Below are 12,982 nucleotides of genomic sequence, written 5' to 3'. Positions count from 1 at the left end.
TGCTTCAGCTGCCAGATCACAGTACTATACACAAGGAAGACACAGCCACACAGTCAGATCACCAGAGGCACTCGCTCGAGGCACCAGGTCATAGCACTTCACTCACCGAAACACACAGTGGTACAAGTCAAAGCAACTCCTGTCATGAGGATCCACTGATGGTACTATACAGAATGACACACACTGCTGCACAGTCACAATACCAGAGGTACCAGGCTCCTCAATCAGGACACAATACTATACATACTGAAGCTCACTGACACAAGTCAAGGTACTAGAGGTCCCCACTCCTGCTATCATGTTAATGATTTGATTTTAATTTCTAAAGCGCAGCGTATGTCGAAAGGCATCTTGGCGCTGCTTGCAAAAGAAAGATTAAAAAGCAGGATCTAAAGTGAAAGAGTAAAAAGCCAGGTTTTTAGAAGCTTTCTAAAAACCAATAAGTTGATGGAGCTCCTCAGGGAGATGGACATTTGAGTCCAAAGGCGAGATGTAGAGAGGGAAACTTCTCCCTCACCAAGAAACCTTGTAAATGCGGACAACTGACAGTCATGGAATTCATAGACAGCAATGTTCTATTCGGTGATACCATGAAAAAGTCTTCCTAAGGAGTTTAGGGGGGTGGGAATGCACCGCTTTGTGAGCTATGCACAAGGACTTGAAAGCTACTCTTTTTTGACTGGCAACCAGTGTAGCTCATTTCTGGCTTTGGTCACTGATTCCGATTTTTTAATGTTTTTTAAAACCCTGACCGCAGCCTTTTGTATTCTCTGAAGTCGACTTAGAATACCTTGCTGGGCATCAACCAAAAGGGCATTAAAATAGTCCAATTTCAATAGGACTAGGGAAGAAACTACAATTTATTGTAACTCCAATGGAAGAAAGTGGGTAATTTTTTGTAGGATTTTTAATGTAAAAAAACAAGAAGACGTAAGATGGTTAACATTATCCCAAAAAGACAACTTAGTGTCAAATATTGTTCCAAGATTCTTGGATTTGGCCACTGGGCTGAGGACAGGACCCAGATCCGCAGGCCACCAGGATTGATTCCAAAATGAGATATCCGTCCGGAAGCGGAGGACTTCGGTCTTTGCAGCGTTCATTTTCAAGCAATGGCTTCCCATCAATTGCACAATGGCACTCATGCATTTTTTAATCGCATGCCCACTTCAATATTGTTGGTTATGAGGAGGATAATTTGGGTGTTGTCCGCATACGAAATTGTGAAAAAAAACCAATCTAATGAGGGCATAATCAATCAATCAATAAATCATATTACTTGTAGAGCGCGCTACTTACCCGTGAGGGTCTCAAGGAGCTGAGGGGAGGGGGCTGCTACTACTGATGGAAGAGCCAGGTCTTAAGGAGTCTTCTGAAGGCGAGTAGGTCTTGGGTCTGCCATATGTGCGTAGGGAGGGTGTTCCAGGTCTTGGCAGCGAGGTAGGAGAAGGATCTGCCGCAGGAGGTCGTTCGTTGGATGCGGGGGACAGAGGCGAGGGCGAGGCTGGCGGAACGGAGCTGGCGGAGCTGGCCGGTGTAGAAGTTGAGTCTGCTGTTCAGGTTGGCTGGTCCGGTGTTGTGGAGTGCTTTGTGTGCGTGGGTGAGGAGCTTGAAGGTGATCCTCTTGTTGACGGGGAGCCAGTGAAGGTCTCTCAGGTGGGGGGTGATGAGGCTGCGGCGGGGAACGTTGGCGATCAGCCGGGCGGAGGTGTTTTGGATGCGTTGTAGTCGTCGAAGGTGTTTGGCTGGGATTCCTGTGTAGAGTACATTGCCGTAGCCCAGTCTGCTGCTGACGAGGGCCTGTGTCACCGTTCTTCTTGTTTCGGTCGGAATCCACTTGTAGATCCTACGGAGCATGTGGAGGGAGTTGTAGCAGGAGGAGGAGACGGCGTTGACCTGTTTAGACATGGAGAGGGAGGAGTCGAGGATGAATCCTAGGTTGCGTGCATGGTCGGTGGGTGTTGGTGCTGTTCTCAGTGTGGTCGGCCACCACGAGTCATCCCAGGCTGAGGGGGTGGGTCCGAGGATGAGTACCTCCGTCTTCTCTGAGTTCAGCTTCAGACGGCTGCACCTCATCCAGTCGGCAACGGCCTTCATTCCCTTGTGGAGGTTGGTTTTGGCGTTGTGTGGGTCCTTGGTGAGGGAGAGGATGAGCTGGGTGTCGTCGGCATAGGAGATGATGTTGAGGTCGTGCTGTCGGGCCACTTGTGCGAGGGGGGCCATGTAGATGTTGAACAGCGTCGGGCTGAGGGATGAGCACGGAGGGACGCCGCAGATGACTTTGGTGGCTTCGGATCGGAAGGGTGGGAGGCGGACGCTCTGGGTTCTGCCGGAGAGGAAGGACGTGGTCCAGTCAAGGGCCATCTCTTGGATTCCGACTTCTAGGAGGCGTGTCTTTAGAGTGTGATGGCCTACCGTGTCGAAGGCGGCCGACTGGTCCAGGAGGATGAGGGCTGATGTTTCACCATTGTCTAGTTGTCGTCTGTGGCGGCGATGATGGCTGTCTCGGTGCTGTGGTTTCGTCTGAATCCGGACTGGGACGGGTGCAAGATGTTGTTGTCTTCCAGGTGGCGGGTCAACTGTCTGTTGACGATTTTCTTGATGACCTTTGCCGGGAACGGGAGCAGGGAGATGGGCCAGAAGTTCTTGAAGTCCTTGGGGTCCACCTTGTGCTTCTTGAGGAGGGCGTTGATTTCGGCGTGTTTCCAGCTTTCCAGGAATGTCGCTTTTTCGAAGGAGATGTTGATGACCTTCCGTTGTTGGGGTGCGATGGCTGCGTCTGCTTTGTTGAATACGTGGTGTGGGCATAAGAGGGGCCACATAGATGTTAAATAAGGTGGGTCTTATTGATAAGCCCTGCGGAACCCCACAAGGCAGGCAAAAGGATTCGGACCAGAAATCCCCAAAGTAACAGACTGTTCTCTTCCGTCCAGAAAAGAGCAGAGCGGTTCGTAGGCTGTACCATTGACACCGATGTCAAGGAGCCGCTGCTTCAGAATTACATGACTTACTGTGTCCAAAAGGACCACTGCAGCTCTATCACCACGGTTCAGCATCACCCTAACCTTTCCTTCACAATGAGTAAGGCTGTCTCTGTCAAATGAGCTTTTCTAAAACCAAATTGTACCTCATCTAAAATGTCATGTTGTTCCAGGTACTGAGTAAGACAGGAATTGAGATGTCTTTCAAGTACATTCGCTTGAAACTGTAGTCTCGATATAGGGGGATAGTTTTGTTCTTCAGCTGGGTCTAGGGATTGTTTCTTGAGGAGAGGCAGGTTAGTAAAATTTTTCCACTCAGAGGGAAAATTCCAGATATTAAAATGTTGTTAAACATTAAGGAGAGTGGAGGAGCAATCCAATCTGCTATGTTGTGCAACAGCTTGGGAGGGCAGGCGTCCGAGGGAGCACCAGATCTAGTTAGTTTTAAGAGCTCAATCATGTGATCTACAGAAAAAGCAGGGAAGCTATTGAGATACTGACGGCATAGGTCGCATTGTATGAGGTTTGTGGTCAATTATTTGAGCCATTATTAAAAATAAGATCTTTGTAGACCGCCTCAACTTTGTTTTTAAAGAATCTTGCTAGATCCTCACAAAAGAGCTGTGAGGAAGACCGAGTAGGCAAGGCCACCAGGTCTGATAAGCTAGACACTGTCTTTAACAACTGGGGTGTCGAGTTTGACGCCGATCAAATTTTCTTAGTAAAGAAAGTCGTTTTCTCATCTACAATCAAGTTCTTATATTCCTGAAGCTGTTTTGTATATCTCACTTCTTCCTCGAGGGCATAGTTCTGTCTCCATTTCCTTTCCTGTTGACATATTTTCTATTTTTGTCTTAATTCCTAGGAAAACCAAGGGGCTGACGGGCTTCTTCTCTATCTAATGACTTTCTTTAAAGGAGCTAATGTCATTGCTGCATCGTGAATCTCATTGGAATATCGCAAAGCTGCCATATTAGGAGTGACCGTTAACACCGATTGAGTGGACGCAAGTGTTCTAATTAGATCTTGTTTGTTTACTTTGTTCCAAGGCCTGATCTTCTTAATCTGGTGTTCTGAGCTAGGGCTTGTCTTAGTCTGCTTGAAATGAAACTCAAACTGGACATCCTTATGATCAGACCAAGTAACCTGTATGATATAGAATAAATACAAGTCCCGAGAATTCGTGAAAATGCCATCTAGCATGTGGCCAGCTTGATGAGTGGAATCAGTGACGAGTTGTTTTAAATCAAAACATAATAGATTATCCGTAAGAGATATGGTGTCTCTATTAATCAACTCATCAAGATGAAAATTATACTCCCCCAGTATAGTAAAATTATCTAGAAGTTGCCTTACTTTCTAGAAATTAATTAATGTCTTCCAAGAATGCAGTCTTAGGACCAGGCGCTCTATAGACTAAAAGACGATGCAACTTTGTTTGGTTCTTCACATTACAACTAAACAAGAGAGCCTCCCAGCCTGAGATAAGGGCAGGAAGACAGGTTATCTCAAGGCATTTTTTATAAAGAATCGCAATCTCGCCAACTTTTTTCAGGTTCCTGTCAAGATGGGCAATCTGATAACCTAAAGGAAGGGTCGCTATGATATCTGGGCAGGAGATTACATATGCCCAAGTTTCTGTAACAACTATATTTTCCAGGTTGTGCACTTCTAAGTACTCATAAATCTCACAGCGATGCTTAATCATCGACCGAGCATTAAGTAAGGTGCATGAGATCGAAGGAAAGCGGGTAGGGGAAGATATACTCACCGCGTTTTCCTACTTCGAGATTGTGAACTGGCAGCTAGGATAGATAAATGGAATTTGTACAGTATCAAAAGAGTCACACTTAGAAGTACAACTAGAGTGTCCGCCTATTTATTTATTTATTTATTTGAAGAGTCTTATATAGCGCTGGCTTGACCCGGAGGTATCAGCGCGCTTTACACGAGGAATCACAGATTACAAAATTACATTTATTACTAGAGCCTAAAATACCCATAGCAAAAGACAGTGTTACACAGTAACATGAGTTTGAAAAGTATAACATAACAAAGACAAAACATCTGAAGGGGCATAGAAGGTAGAGGGGGAGAAGTAAAAAGGGGATAGGAAAGCCGATCGGATGAGGCAGACCCGCAAGGGGGAAAGTATTTCAGAGAAACCCAAAGTGAAATGATTGAAATGATTACGCACTTGTATAGCGCACGACTACCCGTAGGCATCTTGGCGCTTGTATAACCCTTCCTGGCCTTTCCCTGTGAGGAGCCCACTCCTGGGCACCCCCAAGGTGAAGTCAGGCATCCTCAGCTCTGTTGGGGCCGTTGTGGAGATTAAGCAAGCTATTGCCCAGAGTTGCAGAGTGAATGAATGAATGAATGAATGAATGAATCGGATCTTATCGCGCGCAAACTTAGCCCAATGGGCGTCAAGAGTGGGACCCATGATTGGAATAGGCACCGAGGCGAGAATTATCTGGTCCGAGGAAATTGAGCCCGAGACCCGCAGTGGCGGGAACTGAACCCTGGTCCCGGGCCAGACCTCTGCATCAGGGTCTGCCGCTCTAACCATTGAGCCACACTTCTCTACTCTAAAGTCAGAAGAGAAAGTCAGACAAACCGTCAGGGGACCAGCATTCACCACATCCAGTGTCGCAGTGACTGTACAAGTGGAGAGGGGTGGAGGGGACCTGAAGGGGGGGGGTCGAAAAGAGGGAATGGACAGTCCAGCGGCACAGGGAGCAGTCCAGTGGTCGACGTCACCAAGATGGAGGATCCTGGTCACAGGCACCAATAAGAAACACAAAATGATGGGAGGCAGAAAAACCAATTCTAAAAACCACAAAGGAGGTCAACTTCATGGAGCAGGGCTAGGAAGGGGGGTACCCACAGGATTGAGGAGGGATGAAGGTTGGGGAACGCCGATCTCAAACGGGTCGTCAACTTAACCTCACTAGGGACTGCAGGGGCCGCAGCGCCATCGTTATACAACACCACTCAGTCCGGAGATGTCAGCTCAGGCGCCTAGGCAGAAACCCCGGGTGAGGAAGGCAGCAGCTGGTATCCGAGGGGCGCTTCCCCAGCCTTGAGGACAGACAACAGGCTCATGGGCATCATTTTTTCAGAACTGCTGTACTTTTGCTGCTGCAAGACTCACGCGTCCCAGTCCTCGATCTGGAAGGTGAAGGAGGAGGTCAAACAGCTGCGGACAAATCAGGAAAGGGATGAGACGACCGGAGGAACGAAACCCATCCCATCACCACCACAGCCTCTGAGGGATCTCCACCGGTCACCAGCTGCGCAGAGTTTGTTCCGTCCTCAGCAGATCCTCGATGATATGTAAATGTAAATGTGTGGGACTTGTAAAGCGCACTGCTGCCCGTAAGCGTCCTGGCACTGAAGACCGCTGGGGAACCCGTCCTGGCTTTCCCTGTGAGATGGTCCCTTCTGGGTATCTCCAAGGTGAAACCAGGCATCCCCGGCGTCTGTGGGGGGCCGTTGTAGAGATGAGGCAAGCTTAATGCCCAGAGTTTCCGAGTGTGATCCCTGGTTAGAGTAGGCACCGAGGCGAGAATTATCGAGTCCGCTGACCCTGGTCCACAACCCTGCCGTGTCGGGAATTGAACCCTGGTCCCGGGCCGTTCTCTGCTTCCGGGTCTGCCGCCTCTAACCAGTGAGCCACACCACTCCACATGTCGGAAGGAGGGGGAGACAGAGCGGAGAGCCGAAGAAAAACTATGCCCAATGTCTGGCTGGGTAGGTGACGGCCGAGGGGGTGAACCAACGGCCAGTCTCCCCTACAGCTGCAAAGACAGCTCCACCGGGCATCGGCCATGTTGATTTGGGCTCCGTGGTCGGAAGAATATGCACTGTTCTTCAGAGGTTACGAGTAAAATCGTAGGAATTGGAGTCGAAGGACCGTTGTCCATTAGAACACCAGGTGAGTGAAAAGATGAGTAGGGGGTATATTCGAGGAGATTATCACAAAAAGGCAATCCCTGGCCGGGGAGCTCCCAGCCAGAGCTCCTCACCCGTCGGCCATCTTGATACGTCCTATATGCTTAAATTTTTTAAAAATCACTAGAGTACTTACGGAAACCAACAGGGTTCCTGGCGCATTCCGGGCATGGACGGATGCAGACGGGCTTGCTTTTGTCGCACCTTCTGCACTATATATACTGAAGCACACAGTCAAAACATCAAAGGAATACGTTACAGCTATCAGGTCACAGTACTATACACAAGGAGGCACACTGCTGTGCAGCCAGAGCACAAGAGGTACCGGCTCCGGCTATCAGGTCACAGTACTATACACAAGGAGGCACACTACTGTGCAGCCAGAGCACAAGAGGTACCGGCTCCTGCTATCAGGTCACAGTACTATACACAAGGAGGCACACTACTGTGCAGCCAGAGCACAAGAGGTACCGGCTCCGGCTCTCAGGTTAAAGTAGGTACTGGCTCCGGCTCTCAGGTTAAAGTAGGTACTGGCTCTGGCTATCAGGTCACAGTACTATACACAAGGAGGCACACTGCTGTGCAGCCAGAGCACAAGAGGTACCGGCTCCGGCTCTCAGGTTAAAGTAGGTACCGGCTCCGGCTCTCAGGTTAAAGTAGGTACCGGTTCCGGCTCTCAGGTTAAAGTAGGTACCGGCTCCGGCTCTCAGGTTAAAGTAGGTACCGGCTCTGGCTATCAGGTCACAGTACTATACACAAGGAAGGACCTGCATAACACTTACTATGCAGGGATCAACAGCACTCCGCAGCAAGAAACATTCTCAACCTCCCATAGCACATGCAACCTCGCCTCAAGAAGAAACGCTGGCTTCTCATACATAAACAAGCACAATTCAAACCCCTCACCCACACCTACCAAGTACTACATATACTGGTCTTAGCATACGTCAACAAATGCATCCGCTTTAACCCCTCCCATTGCCCATGACGAGCTCAGCTCGCCATGAGCCACGGTGCTCCGGTGCTCATGACGAGCTGAGCTCGTCATGGCCCGTGGAACGCTCGCACGCTGGGCTAATTCCCCTGCTGTGCTGAGTGTTCCATTAAACGGGCGTGGTCGTGATGAGCTCAGGTCGTCATGAGCACCGTGGCTCATGACGAGCTGAGCTCGTCATGAGCATGGGGGCGCTGTGCGCACCCCCCGCTCCTCAGCACAGCGGGGGAATAGCCCCAGCAGCCAAGGGGTTAATAAACACTACAGACACCTTGGCAGGACTCCTACTTACACACATACCACACATGCAGAAAACCAGATCTGGCTGTCGAACCTTGTCCTACATTGCTTCTCAAGCGTGGAACAACCTGCGGACAACCTGTGGAATTCAAGATGTAAAAAGAAGGCTCAGATGGGTAGCATCTGAGCCTTCCTTGTACATCTTGAACTCCACAAGTAGCAGCAGACCTACCTCTTCAAGTAATCACACCAGCCCTAAGCTTGGCTTGACTCACACCCGCCCAGCGCCAATTTAATCCTGGGTGCGAGAACGTGAAATAACACACCACCAAACTAAGTTTGGGAACTTTTTCAAAACTATTGCTCCAGAGCTTCTAAGACACCAACCATGAGAAGTATCTGACTAGCATTTCCACAGCATTAATCAACATTTCAGGTTTGTCCCACACGGGGAACAGTTTTTCTTGAGAAAACCCACAAAGTCCAGATTGGGACTTAAAAACTTTTTCAAACTTCCCTACTTCTAGGCACTAGAGAGGCCATCTAATTGTTGCATCTGACCCATGCTCCATCACAGGCAGCTTCAAATCACGCCTAGGTCCTAGCTATCACTACCGTGAACTACTATTGGCCCTTTGCTATAAATTGGAGTTGGCTTTGTATTGTGTTGTGTTGTGTTTTTTGACTTAAGTCTTTTAAGTGCAGAACACATTTTCTCTAAGTTAAGCCTGTCTGCTCTGCACTTCAGATACCTGGGTTTCAGCTCAGGTTTACATTTCTGAAATATTTGACGGGACATAACGAGACAGTGACCTTACTACTAGTGACGGGCACCCAGAAACCTCAACTAATAAACCATGGTTTCAAACGAGAACCTTGAACATTGTAGTCAACTTACTACACTTACAAACCAGCACATTACAGATTGGACAAACACGTTATGCATCTGAACCATCCAATTATGCATATCTACCAGTACATACGGGAGACAGGCCAGGGAGCTATGCTTTAAAAAATGCAGATTTCATATTTCATTGAAGATATAAGACACACAACTCATTACATTACAAGAGTGAGTCAACACAGTATGGATATGAACCAGCCCTTTAAATGTCTGAACCATATGTTACTCTAAGCAAAACCAAAGGGGATGATGGACGGAGTGTTGAACACTGCAAGCACTCACCCCCCAGTTAACTGAACAGGGTTTAATCCATCATCATTCTTTAGCCCACTCAGCCACCCCAGTTCAGACATGGCCATTATGCAAATCAGTCTGACCCTGTGCCTCATGGGAACAGTCCAGCTCGAACTGCCAAGCCATGTCTTTCCTGGACCGGAATCAAGCATCCTAGGACCGGTTTCTGGCATTCCAGCCGTCTTCAGCCAGGATAGCTTGACTCCAGTGGCGTAGTGAGCACGGGACGCACGTCTGAGCATACCCTTCCCACATAGGGTGAAAAGCAAAACACACAAGATGATGGACGGAATGTTGCACAATGGCAAAAAATTCACCCCCAGTCACAGATCTGGGTTTAATCCATCGTTGTTTTGCTCACCAAGCCACCCCAGTTCAGACATGGCTATATGCAGATCAGTCTTAACCCTGTGCCTCATGGGAACAGTCCAGCCCGAAATGCCAAGCCATGTCTTCCCTGGACCAGAAACAAGCATCCAAGGACCGGTTTCTGACTAATCAGCCGTCATCAGCCAGGCTAGCTTGAATCCAGTGGCAAAGTGAGCAAGGGACCCACGTCTGGGCATACCCTGCCCCCTTTTGTACCGCGAGGGTTATGAACCCGACACTGGTCCCAGGATGCTCGTTTCCGGTCGAGGGAAGACACGGCTTGGCAGTTCGGGCTGGACTATTCCCATGAGGCACAGGGTCAGACTGATTTGCATATGGCCATGTCTGAACTGGGGTGGTGGAGTGAGCTAAAGAATGATGATGGATTGAACCCAGATCAGTTGACTGGGGTTGAGTGTTTGATTTGCTCAAACGCTCCGTCCATCATCCCCTTTGGTATCGCATGTGTTACTCTGGGAAACCAGTGTTATATATACGCAACGCAGACCATTACGCACACAACTAGCACATTATGAGCGAAAACTAATATGGTATGCATTTCAACCAATGCATTACATATCTGGAAATTACGCTTGTACAGCACTATGTTATATATGCATACCTAAATGTTGCAAAGGAACCAGTTTGTTATGAGAGTAAACCAACTGGTTTACCCGGTGCCAGCACTCAACCGTGTTGCGCAAACACCAATATTTACTGTGCAAACACAAATGCACTCACTAGAGGCAGCAGCTGTCTTCTGACATAAATGGTACATATGGAACACAACTGATATGTTGCATTTCAAAACCGAGCGCCTTAAGTCGTATGTTTTCCCACATAAACCACTGAGCTTGATTTGTGTACCAATCGTTTAACTGTACATTAACGAAACTATTAGTTCTTCAAACTAATGCTACTTAAAACCAGCTACTACAGTGCCTGCAAATAAATAGAACTGCTGTGAAGCAGCGAGATAGGCACAGACATGCAATATGTTTCATGTATAAACCAAAGTAGTCCTAATGTGAACCCCTATGATTTATATGAAGCAATAGTGTTATGTATTATTATTAGAGTTGTTAGTAAAGCGCCGCTGACACCCTACGGGTAACCTGGCGCTATGTTAAGAGGTTAGCTGAGTGTGGAAAGAACTATAGCCCCTGCCAGATGGAATTAGCAGGGAGCCAGTTTTTTATCCTTTTTCTGAACTGCAGAATGTTATCTATATGTCTAATATCCGATGGAAGTTTATTCCAGAGGCGGGGGGCTGCCGTGCAGAAGGCCCGGCCTCCTGATTTAACTTTCTTGACTCTATGCACCCTCACCAGATTTGCCGAAGAAGAACGAAGCTTTCGGGGGGAGGTGGGGGCGGTGCTATACCAGATACATTTTTCATGCAGGTATTTAGGGGTATGTCCATACAGGGCCTTAAACATTATACATCAGGCCTTAAATTGTATTCTCTGTGAGACTGGCAGCCAATGCAGATCAGAGAGTGCCAGGGAGGCAGAGGAACGGCGCGGTCGCCCTGGTGCTGTTTTTGCAGCCAGGGTCTGTATTCTCTGCAATCTCATAACCCCTTCGCTGCAGCGGCTGTTCCGTCGCAGCGCTAAGGGGGAGGCGGGGCCGCGCGGCGGTCCCGTGCTCGTGACGGAACCGCTCCGTCGCGGCTCGCAGGTGAGCTGTGCTTATGACGGAACGGTTCCGTCACGGCCCCGCCCGCCTAATAGAACCTTCAGCGCAGGCGCGGAATTTGCGCCGCGCAGGCTCGGGGAGCGGGCCGTGACGGAACCGATGCGTCACCGGCACAGCCCACCCGAGGCTCGTGACGGAACGGTTCCGTCACGAGCATGGGAGGGGTTAATCAGTTATTGTGGGGAATCCAAAAGCAGAGCATTGCAGCAGTCCAGTCTGCTGAGGATAGTACTCCGGACTATCATCGTTCTGGCCTCCAAGGAGAACATCGGCAGGATTTTCCGGAATGCTCTAATCAGACTGAAGCAGCTTCCAACCGTCGTGTTGACATGTTTCTCTAATGTCAGTTTGTTATCAAACATGACCCCCAGATTGCGTACAGCATTACTGGGAGCCGGTGAGATGCTGGCAGGAGTTGGCCAGAAGTTAGATGGAAGTGTAGGGGGAATTCTTCCTACTGCACAATGTAAAATCTCTGTCTTCTCAGAATTAAACTGAAGGGAATTCTCCCTGAGCCAGGCTGCTATATCCTGCAGACGTGCAGGATAGGCGGTTAGGGACACTGATTGCTCACCCTCTAAAGACAGGATAAGCTGTGTCTCATCTGCAAAGTTTACTAAGTTAACATTATGAGATCTGATGATGGCAGGTAAGTGAACGTAGGCCTGTTTGGCACTCCTCAGCCATAGGCGGACATTATAATTACCTGGCTGGGGAAGAGACGTCGAGGCTGCACAGGCCAGCTCGCAGCCCGCCGCCTCTACTGTCAATCAGTGGTGGGCACACATAGCCTGAATCCTGTATTGTCAATCAGTGCTGGGCATGCGCAGCCCGCCTCCTAAAAAAACTGGCTACCTTTACTGCAAGTTCACTAAATTTGTGACATGCACAGCATGACACTGCACCCTGCGGGGGCTGCAGGCAGTAGCACAGCTTGACACTGCACTTGGCAGGTGCTGCAGCATAACTTGACACTGCACCGAGCGGATACTGCATGCAGTACCACAGCTCCACACTGCACCCGATGGGGGCTGTAGGCAGCAGCACAGCTTGACACGGTACCCGGCGAGGGCTGTAGGCAGCAGCACAGCTTGACACGGTACCCGGCGAGGGCTGCAGGCAGCAGCATAGCTTGACACGGTACCCGGCGAGGGCTGTAGGCAGCAGCACAGCTTGACACGGTACCCGGCGAGGGCTGTAGGCAGCAGCACAGCTTGACACGGTACCCGGCGAGGGCTGTAGGCAGCAGCATAGCTTGACACGGTACCCGGCGAGGGCTGTAGGCAGCAGCACAGCTTGACACGGTACCCGGCGAGGGCTGCAGGCAGCAGCACAGCTTGACACGGTACCCGGCGAGGGCTGTAGGCAGCAGCACAGCTTGACACGGTACCCGGCGAGGGCTGTAGGCAGCAGCACAGCTTGACACGGTACCCGGCGAGGGCTGTAGGCAGCAGCATAGCTTGACACGGTACCCGGCGAGGGCTGTAGGCAGCAGCACAGCTTGACACGGTACCCGGCGAGGGCTGCAGGCAGCAGCATAGCTTG

At 49.6% G+C, this 12,982-nt stretch overlaps 1 protein-coding gene across 2 annotated transcripts in view; it reads right to left on the bottom strand.

Moving 5' to 3' along the window:
- SLC22A15 (solute carrier family 22 member 15) overlaps positions 1-12,982 on the bottom strand; it is a 187,217-nt gene that overhangs the window by 114,088 nt on the left and 60,147 nt on the right. The gene's annotated exons all lie outside the window — the stretch shown is intronic.

This window comes from Lissotriton helveticus, chromosome 8 (genome assembly GCF_964261635.1).
Source record: "Lissotriton helveticus chromosome 8, aLisHel1.1, whole genome shotgun sequence".
Lineage (NCBI taxonomy): Eukaryota > Metazoa > Chordata > Amphibia > Caudata > Salamandridae > Lissotriton > Lissotriton helveticus.
Note: the sequence above shows the minus strand (reverse complement) of the source record. Positions and strands in the feature narration are given on the sequence as shown.